This window comes from Carassius carassius, chromosome 39 (assembly GCF_963082965.1).
Source record: "Carassius carassius chromosome 39, fCarCar2.1, whole genome shotgun sequence".
Taxonomy (NCBI): domain Eukaryota; kingdom Metazoa; phylum Chordata; class Actinopteri; order Cypriniformes; family Cyprinidae; genus Carassius; species Carassius carassius.
This window is the reverse complement of record NC_081793.1, coordinates 17,127,464-17,138,621: the sequence shown is the minus strand read 5'-3', so window position 1 is coordinate 17,138,621 and position 11,158 is coordinate 17,127,464. Positions and strand designations below refer to the sequence as shown.

At 37.8% G+C, this 11,158-nt stretch overlaps 1 long non-coding RNA gene across 1 annotated transcript; it reads right to left on the bottom strand.

Moving 5' to 3' along the window:
- Positions 1–557: 557 nt before the first annotated feature.
- LOC132121145 (uncharacterized) lies at positions 558–937 on the bottom strand. The gene is made up of 3 exons (XR_009426247.1): positions 845–937; positions 731–770; positions 558–596 (listed from the first exon to the last, which is right to left on the bottom strand). It is a non-coding gene; the product is annotated as an uncharacterized LOC132121145 (long non-coding RNA).
- Between the last annotated feature and the right edge of the window lie 10,221 nt (positions 938–11,158).

Sequence of the window (11,158 nt, the reverse complement as noted above, 5' to 3'; positions counted from 1 at the left end):
GTTAAAATATGAAATATCAAACGCTGCTTACCTCCTTTTGCCATCTATCAACCATGATATACCACTTCCTGTGAACGGCGTGCGTGTGACGTCACATGGGGCGGGGCAACGCTATATTCCACCTGATTCCGTTTCGTCTGATGACTTTTTGTCTGAGTCCATTTTGTCTTATGACTTTTTGTCTGAGTCCATTTTGTCTGATGACTTTTTGCCTGAGTCCGTTTCGTCTGATGACTTTTTGCCTGAGTCCGTTTCGTCTGATGACTTTTTGTCTGAGTCCATTTTGTCTGATGACTTTTTGCCTGAGTCCGTTTCGTCTGATGACTTTTTGTCTGAGTCCGTTTTTTCTGATGACTTTTTTTCTGAGTCCGTTTCGTCTGATACCTAATGTTTATTGTATGAGACCTGACACCTGACGTCGTTTTTCCTGAGACCTGAAGCTTTTCAGTCTGAGGCGCGATGCCGTTTTGTCCGATGACTGAAGCCTTTTAGTCTGAGGCATGACGCCTTTTCATTTGATGACTGAGGTCTGAGGATGTCCTAAAATGTACACCGTACTGCTAACCTGCATCAGTTTAAACATTTCTGCAGTTATCCTGTCATAAAGAGAAAAGTTTTGATGCATATATACAAAATACTGCTTTCACTAAATAATATGCTTAGCATCTACAGTACATGAGCAAAACTTTCTCAAAACTTTCAGCCCGTATTAGTCAATCAGGAAACTCACCTGATCTGCAGGTCAGACATGTACACACAACACCTCAGCCCTGAAGGAGAAGATGACAAATGAGTTTGTCTGAATTTAACCCAGAGTTACCTATACCTATACTAAATATCTTACCTGTCTTTGCCTTGAATAATTCTGGATTCAGGCTTTAGAGATGCTGAGGAATCTTGTTCTGAACTGGATGGATCTCAAAACCACACATCTGATGTAATGATAAAGAAATGAAAACACACTGAAGTGTTTATAGAGTTAACCGCTAGTCTTTAAAACTTGAAAAAGGGAAAAGAACTTGAAAGAACTGACACTACAAACTGGCTGTGTGGAAGTGCATGTATTCGAGTATGTAGAGAAATCTAGAGAAGTCTATACAATCACTTTTATGTCCCAGGAATTGATTTGTTTATAACATCTGATTTTATTTTTCCTTTTTGTTATGAAGGTCACAAACCTTTCAAAAGCACTTAATTCCCTACTTACATAATTTACTAATGACTAATGTGTAGATTTGTCATTGTTCTACCCATGAATAGCTAGCTATAAAATGTCCCATAGCAAGACAAAGGAGTCGTTCATCCCCATCAGTGTGTCTGCTGTTGTGCACTGTTATAAATTTAAATTAAATTACAGTGAAGGACAATCAGTCAATCCAGAAGGTAAATGATTATGTTATTCACTGTATACTTTACACTTTACACAAAGCTTTACAATCAAAACAGTCAGAGGTACCGGTTAGAATTTCAACAGTATATTTGGAATGTCCCTCATTTTCTCTGGAAATTATGTTTACAAAGCAAATAAGATTTTTATAGTGTAGCCACACTGCATCTAGAGTCTTGGATTCTAGGTTGTCTCTTGCTGCTCTATTTCTTCACTTGTTTTTACAGGCCTGTCTCATAAAATCTCTCTCACTTGATAAGCACTGTGAGGCTAGACCAGGGTTCCTCAATTCATTTTTGCAGGGGTCCGAATTCTTCCAGCAATACGAAGCCAAGGGCCACTGACATACAGCAGTTTATTGTCGGGCAGCAGTTTACTGTTGGGGACTTGTCACACTGCACTGCATCCAATATTGACAGCATCACTGATTATAATGGGTTCTATTGTATTTTGTTGGGTCTCGCAGCTTGCATCTGTAGACACGATGCAAGTTAATGTCGCTTTCTGATGCTGCGTTTGTATTATCATGCCACATTATTTAACATTAGTGCAGGCCAAATATTTTTCTGTCATGGGCCAGATGTGGCCCGCAGGCTGCATATTAAAGGGTTACTCCACCCCAAAATAAAAATGTTGTCATTAATCACTTACCCCATGTCGTTTCAAACCCGTAAAATTTAAGATATTTTGGATGAAAACCTGGAGGCTTGAGAATGTCCCATAGACTGCCAAGTAAATAACAGTGTCCAGGTCCAAAAAAGGTATGAAAAGTCGTTGTCAGAATACCCATCTGCCATCAGATGTGCAATCTGGGTTATATGAAGCGACGGAAACACTTTTTGTATCCTTGTAGTGAGGAGGACATAAAAGAGCACACGCAGCACAGTGATATGGAGTGACACAGAGGAGACAGTTGACAAAGGAATTATTGAATAAGGTCATTATTTTTGTTTTCTTCACTTACAAAAACTGTTCCTGTCACTTCATATAACCCAGATTGCACGTCTGATGGCAGATGGAGTATTTTGACAATGACTTTTCATACGGACCTTGACCCTGTTATTACAGTTTTTTACAATCGCTATGACAGTTTTTTCAATACCTTTAACAAGTTTCTTAAACTCTTAACAGAGTTAGCCCAACATCCGTCTTTGTAGGCTATACAATTTACACATTTCTTGTTGCTTTGATACAAAATGCATACAGTTAACACCAATTTAAAATGCTTGAACTTCTTTTACACACAAGCTCAACCAAGACCAAAACAATGTAATTTTACAGTCAAATTTACCAATGCTTTCACACTGTATGTCAGAACAGATAACATCATGTTCTAAGACTAACTTACAACTAACTTACAAACGTAGAAGTTTGGGCAGATTAGATCACATTTATTTATTTACTTTTTATTCTACTGTGGCTTTTTCTGTTCTTTAAATTAAGTATTTTCACATAATGACATAATATAAATAAATGACAGCTATATTGCATTCTTTTGCCTTGTATTTTTGTTTTCTTTCCTTTTCTAATGTCCTGTTGCAAATAAAGTCTTTACTGCAGCAATTCTGTGTCTGTATTTTTTTTACATAAACTGTACATTTTATAAAGCTACTCTGAGATGGTCATTCATTTTTTGTATTGAATTTCTGCAGCAAAAGAAACTAAATGCATGCATTTAATAAACCCAAGAAAGCAAAAATGTAGAGAGGCTACAGTGCAAAACACAATCTATGATCAATACAATATACTATCTATTGTATAAGGGCAGACCTGACACAAAATACAAATACAAAATATATATAAATATAATATAAATAATATATGCATTATAAAATAATGCAGTTTCTGTCATTTAAGCTGATGATAGTGTTTTGTGTTTTTTTTGTCATTGTGTTATGATAGACTAAATTTTCCTGTTGGAAGAGAACATGTGTTAGTGTTTTGAATAATTATTTGATTTTGAAACCTGTTTGCAGTGTTTTGTTAGACATAGTGTATTGTGTTAGTTTATTATTGTATTTTGAAAATTAGTTTAGGGGTTTAGTTTACAATGTGTGATTTTGAGGAACCCTGGGCTAGACTGACAAGCTTTTGCGTTACCGTCATTGTAGGACCTTAAAATGGTGAAACAGCTGTGCAGTTTTTACACACAAAGGATTTAGTACACTAGAACTGGACGAAGTGTTTTTAAAAGACACCTTGCAATACGGAGTGTTGGTTTTTCAGGTATGCCTGGTAGTTTAATAATTGTAACCTTATACCCATCTGTAAACTCAAGATTAATGGTTGACCATGAGATAATGGAATTGTAAACCTTTGCAGGTCAACAGCTTAATTGTGGCTGTAATTTTGTGAAAGTTTGCATGTCCTTAGAATGTACAGACATCCACGTACTGTCTATCTTACATAAGTCTTTACAGATCATTACCAGACAAATCAAACATGATGTCAAGATGTCTCAGCAATTCAAACTATTTTTTGCTTGCTGCATTTCTTTAGAAAGTAATAAAATAACAAGTTAACATCTGTTCTGAAAGGTCAACAATTTCTCTTCAGTTTCTTTAATTCCACAAGCACCAGAGTTTATAATGCAAACCCAAGTCTATTTGACGTCAGAGTTCAGTTTGCCTGATTGATGTGCAAATTGTTTCTTAAACTTGGGTGCATGCCAGTGAACCACACCTTCCATTTGAAAAGGTTGTCTGGAGTACGGTTTATACAAACTCTAAAATGGTAATGCAATCTGGTCTAACAAAAGTGAAAAACTATTGATCTAACTATGCAATTTGCATCTCTGTATTCTCCATCAGATTTAATAAAGTTTAATTTATTTGTTTTTGCTGTTGGTCTCCAAATAAATTACATGCACAGCAGCTCCACAGAGAGAGGGTGGAATAAAAACTTGGGTTCAGACCGAGCAACCCGGAATCATACAGTGATGCTTGCTACTGTAATTATCTCTTGCAGTAGAAACAACACTACACTGCTTAGTAGATTTACTCCTGTTATAATGTCAACAAAGACTTTCCTCAGATAAGCTATGCTATGCTATTTCAGTGATTACTATTTTATGAAATGAATTGTGAATTCCTTTTAATTTGCTATTCAATTCATGAAATTAAAATGAGACAGGATTTTGAAGTAAGTCAAATTTGAGTGTAAGGAAGTGGAAATCAAAATTCAATTAAAATGAATCAGAAATTCATATGACGTTCTAACTAGAAAAAAGCTAAGTACATTAAGACAAACACTGAATGCTGGCTTAACAAAGATGAATAGATAGACAACCACTATGACCATACACATGACCATTGTTTGGGACACAGAAGCAAAGACACTTGTGGTCAGAGTGCTGACGAGGCATGAAAGAACCATCCACCAGATAATCACTAATCGTGAGAAGCTGACATGAACCACAGATCCGAGTGTCCCCCTGGGATCAGACTTAGCATCATCACTGATGAATTTGGAGGAAGTGTAAACCCTCTTGAGAATCTGTCTAGCAGTTTGATGAAAATATTTGCGTTTCATGGCCCTTGGGTGCAGTCTGGCAGAGGCCTCCTCCAGTTCTAAATTGATGTAGTGGAACAGTATCATTCCACTCAGAGAGGTGCCTTACCATCTGGACTCATGCAAGAAGCTTCCATTACTCGCCTCTCTTGCGTAATTTCAGGGGCTGTGGAATTACTGTGGTGTACCACTTCAGGCCACCTGCTTGAGGGATTTTTCAGCAGAATGCCACCATATCATTCCTAACACAACTGATTTGATACATATCCATGAAGATATGTAAGCACAAAAGGACTGGGAAGTTTTTCTTCAACTATGGCCCTGTGGAATTGTTAGAGGTTGAGATAAATCATCTTCACACAATAAATATTGAAATGGGTTATGTTTATTATGATGGGACAAAGATAAAACAATAAAATTTGTTTAAGGTATTTGAAACAGAAGAAAAATAAATATAGAAGGAATATTATAATGTTTTGATGTCCATTATAATGTGATCATACAGGTGCATCTCAATAAATTAGAATGTTGTGGAAAAGTGTGTAATTCAACTAAAATTGTGAATAAATTCAATGCACACAGATTGAAGTAGTTTAAGTCTTTGGTTCTTTTAATTGTGATGATTTTGGCTCACATTTAACAAAAACCCACCAATTCTATACACCAAAACTATCTCAACAAATTAGAATATGGTGACATGCCAATCAGCTAATTAACTCAAAACACCTGCAAAGGTTTCCTGAGCCTTCAAAGTGGTCTCTGTTTTGTTCACTAGGCTACACAATAATGGGGAAGACTGCTGATCTGACAGTTGTCCAGAAGACAATCATTGACACCATTTACAAGGAGGGTAAGCCACAAACATTCATTGCCAAAGAAGCTGGCTGTTCACAGAGTGCTGTATCCAAGCATGTTAACAGAAAATTGAGTGGAATGAAAATGTGTGGAACCACAGAGAAAACCGCAGCCTTATGAGGATTGTCAAGCAAAATCGATTCAAGAATTTGAGTGAACTTCACAAGGAATGCACTGATGCTGGGGTCAAGGCATACAGATGTGTCAAGGAATTTGGCTACATTTGTCATATTCCGATTGCTTAGCCACTCCTGAAACACAGACAAATGTCAGAGGTGTCTTACCTGGGCTAAGGAGAAGAACTGGACTGTTGCCCAGTGGTCCAAAGTCCTATTTTTTTTTTCAGATGAGAGTAAGTTTTGTATTTCATTTGGAAACCAAGGTCCTAGAGTCTGGAGGAAGGTTGGAGAAGCTCATAGCCCAAGTTGCTTGAAGTCCAGTGTTAAGTTTCCACAGTCTGTGATGATTTGGGGTGCAAAATCATCTGTTGGTGTTGGTCCATTGTTTTTTTTTTTGAAAACCAAAGTCACTGTACCTCATGCTTCCTTCTGCTGACCAGCTTTTTGAAGATGCTGATTTCATTTTCCAGCAGGATTTGGCACCTGCCCACACTGCCAAAAGCACCAAAAGTTGGTTAAATGACCATGGTTTTGATGTGCTTGACTGGCCGGCAAACTCACCAGACCTGGTATTGTCAAGAGGAAAATGAGAAACCAGAGACCAAAAAATGCAGATGAGCTGAAGGCCACTGTCAAAGAAACCTGGGCTTTCATACCTCAGCAGTGCCACAAACTGATCACCTCCATGCCACGCCGAATTGAGGCAGTGATTAAAGCAAAAGGAGCCCCTACCAAGTATTGAGTACATGTACAGTAAATGAACATACTTTCCAGAAGGCCAACCATTCACTAAAAATGTTTTTTTTTTTTTTTTTTTTTTTTGCTAGTTGGTCTTATGAAGTATTCTAATTTGTTGAGATGGTGAATTGGTGGGTTTTTGTTAAATGTGAGCTAAAATCATCACAATTAAAAGAATCAAAGACGTAAATACTTCAGTCTGTGTGCATTGAATTTATTTAATACACAAGTTTCACTATTATAGAATTACTGACATAAATGAACTTTTCCATGACTGATGCTAGAAAGAAAAAAACCCCACAGTGTTTTATGACAATTATGTTTGTTTTTAAAGGTAAAGTGAACATTATGTGTGACACTATCTGCACCAAAGAAAATCGCAAAACTAGTGTTGTCTTGTTTATATATATATATATATATATAGGTTTCAAACAAACAATTCAGTTTGCATGGTCCCACTATTGGTGGAAAAATCTCACTTAATTTTTTATAGTATACTACTTAATTTTTTATTTTTTTTTCCCTTTCACCTTTTTAATCTGTCATGCTAAGACGGGTTCTGTGGTTCGTGTGTGTGTGTGTGTGTGTGTGTGCGTGAGAAAGTAAGGGAAAAGTCAGCTGGGATCTGTGTTCTCTTCCATCTATCTAGGTTACACTGTCAACGCTTGACATGTGCTGTACACACAGACTTGAGAACCTCTTGAAGCCTGTAGAGTGAGAACTGAGAGGACTAGTCTTGTTCATTTCAATGTAATGTTGATTTATAGCAAAGTACAAATAAATGGAATGTATATTATCTCAGCAGATAATGATGTAACCACATAAGTAAGATCAGGAAGACCTAATGTAATAATTGAAGAACAAACCACAGTAAAATCCATATTGGTCAACCAATATTCTGAGTACTGGAGGGGAACGTGTACCTCTTTAGCCGCGTTTCCACTGCCGAGCTTAAAACGGGCATGCTAGTGCGTGCCAGGGCCAGCCGTGTTTCCACTGCCGTGGATCAAAAATAACACCAGCATTAAAAATTATAATTAAAAACTTTTTTAAATAAGTTGAGCTCAAAACTCACTTTCAGTCAGCACCGTGTGTTTGAAATAATTTGATCCAATGTGGATTATAATCACCTGTCAGGAACCAATCAGACTCAACATCCCTCACCACACAACGATCACTCTCCCCAGAATTCTGATTACTCACACCTGTTCACAATTATCAACCTCATTCCACCTACACATAAAACACGCTGCAATACTCCAGTTCTCTGTCAAGCCTCCAACAGGAACTGACCCTTATCCTCTGTTTTCTGAATCCTTGAGAAACCTGTGACTTCTGTGCATAATGTATACTCACCTGTGATTTACTAACCTCTGGCTTCTTGATCTGTGATCTCCAGGAACATGTTCAGTATCCATTTGTTACCTGACATCCAGCGATCTTCAGAGTTTCACTGAATCCCCTTGCCACTCGTTGAATCCATGCCAGAACCTGTAAGAGAAAGACCAGTATTAACATTCCAGAACGGACTGGGATTCAATTATCTGGAGTGTTTGAACTTGCCTATTGCGGATCCCACATCCTGTGTTTTCCTCACGTCTTCTCGCTCCTGATACTCACCATGATTTGTTGCTCCATTTAATAAAGCTGTGTGATATTCACTTACCTCGATCTCTGTGTGTCTTGTATCCTGACATCACCATACAAGCCAGAAATATTTATAAACGATGCAAAAGACTGTGCACGCTAGGCATTAACATTACCATAGTAAACATGGTAAATATGACCACTTGAAGAAATCAGATGTCAGCTTCTTATTCTCTATCACAATCGTGCATTTATTTAGTAACTTATATTATCTGTCATAAGTCTTGTCTCGAGAGTTTAGCTCCATGTCGCCTATTATAAAAATATAATAATGTTATTTTTTTCGGGAGCTTTTATAAAAATAGAGATATTATCATTCATTCTAAGTGACTTATAGGCTACAAATAAACATAAACAAACTTGACTGAATAAGCGGGCTATTTTCATAAAGCTTAAGCGTTAAAAATAAATAAATAAAATATAAATAAATTTATTTCTGTGTGACTAATTTTGAGTCCTGATAAATTAATACATTATGATCAATGTATCACATATTCTATAGTAAAACATCGATGCTTTTGAATTGAAATATTTAACAAAGCATGCAAACAAACGGCCGCTTTTATCATGTTCGTTTTGTGATCGCGCTAGTTCCAGTGACTTATTTCCTAGTTTTCTGATAACTTCTCTTTATTGCTGAAATGATAGGGTTTCGTGACGTTGTTCCTGAGAGGCATGTAAAGGGCGTGTTTTAAGTCCTGGCTCGCACTGACCCGACAGTGGAAACACGACTTTTGATGTCTATGGTGCTTATTGCCCTGCCAGCATACTAAGTTAGAGTTAAAATTCCATGTTGTGTTCAGCTCTGGAGATTTTCAAGGGTAACTCTATTAGAAAAGTGTCTGGTCCTCTTGAGCTCTTATGATAGAATGAGTAAAGAACAGTGTACTGTATGGGGCTTTTCTTCTGGGGGTGGAGGAGAGGAGGGGTGCACACTTTCAAAGAGTCCAATACAGACATCTGCAATCTGTCGCTTCAAGCAAACTAACCCCCTCAACCTTCTTTTCAAGCAGGAACCACTGCCAATGAGGAGGAAGAAAACCCAATCATGAATTCTAAGTGCTTGGCAGCCACCACATTCAGCATCTCCCTGTGTCTTTTGTGCTTGGTCTCAAAAAGGTTTAGTTTTTTCTTCCCTCTTTCAAGCTTAAAGGCCTTCCCTCTCGTTTTTGTCCATCTGAGCGAGGGCCTAGAGGAGTCATGGGTGCGGTAATGAACTGCATGACAAAACTGTCATTAACATTTCCAGTGAATGCACTCCCTGATGGAATTAAGATCTCAGGTCACGGATCTCCACATCCATTCTCCCCGGCTGGGATATATAGTGGGCTGCAGAAGCTATAATGTGCAGTATTTTGGAAACAAAATGTAGAAACAGCATAGCTAGCTCATTCATTAGCATAAAACAGAAATATGAAAGAGATTCATCATTTACTCAAATGACTTTCATTATTCTGTGGAATAGAAAAGGTGAGTTTTTGAGGTATTTCATATAATGAAAGTGAATGACGACTGGGGCTGACAAGCTCTAAAATGAGACACACACAAAAACACAATTTAAAAAATCCTAAACGTGGTACATACTGTATGACTCGTACTATATTCCAACCCTGTGTCCGAATATACCTAATTCCCTACCATGCAAAAAAAAAAAAAAAAAATCACGGCATATGGAAGGAATTGTATGTCGGAATTCATAGTATTTATAAAACAGTAAGAAAAAAAGGTGCCAGATGATCTACTACTGTACATCCTCAGAGATTTTGAAGTGTGCATCTGATGGACACTTTACTGTCCCATGTGGCCACAGGAGAGTATGGAATGATATTGCGGACTTTATTCAAAAGGCATTGCAAATTGTATTTGCAATTGCGTTTTCAATTTGTGGACGCATAAAATGTGACATAATCCAAACGCAAATGCAAATCGCGCATTACCGTTTTCATTTTCGATTAAGTGAACGCACAGTGTCTGACAAATTTAAAATGGAAATGCAAAGTCCGTTTGCAATTGTGTTTCCCATATCTTAGGAGCTATGAGCCTGTCATATTTAAATAGCAATATTAATTACCACATTTGCCTTTTCACTCTCTCTGCACTGTGCATGTAAACTGCCAAAACTCAAATGGAATCGCAATACCTTTTGCATTTGAATTTCCAACGTCTACACGGAAACCTGTCAATCAAGTGACAGGGGTGGGGCCGTTTTATTGGGCGTGTTTGCATTGGGAAGTGACGATCGTACTAAAATGTAATATGTTTTTACTAGGGTAAATATGAGTTAACGATAGTGTTTATAATTAAGCCACAGTAGCCACAAATGTACAGTTGTCTTAGACGAATTCTCCTTGATTCTGCAGCTGCACGATGTACAGCAGAGAGAAACCCGGGCCGACACAGACGTTCTTTATTTTTTTGTTTATCCTACTAACGTCAGCCGCCAAACGGGCGATCATACAGTGAGGAAAATTGCAGTAGTCAAGGCGAGCTGACATGTTATCAAGTACGCTGCTGTTTGCAGAATTACCGGACCTGCGTCCTCGCAGACATCACACTCCCGAGTTGAATGCACAAAGTCTGAACTACTGAGGATGCAAGTCCGAAATCAGCGGCTGAAGTTAGTAGGATAAACAAAAAAATAAAGAACGTCTGTGTCTGCCCGGGTTTCGAACACGCGCTAAAAGATGGTATGCCATGAGAGACGACAGTCACTAACCACTGAGCTACCAAGCTACACTGAAGTAGTACCAGATCTCTAGATTCAAGACAGGACTCTCGGCTGTACATCGTGCAGCTGCTGAATCAAGGAGAATTCGTCTAAGACAACTGTACATTTGTGGCTACTGTGGCTTAATTATAAACACTATCGTTAACTCATATTTACCCTAGTAAAAACATATTA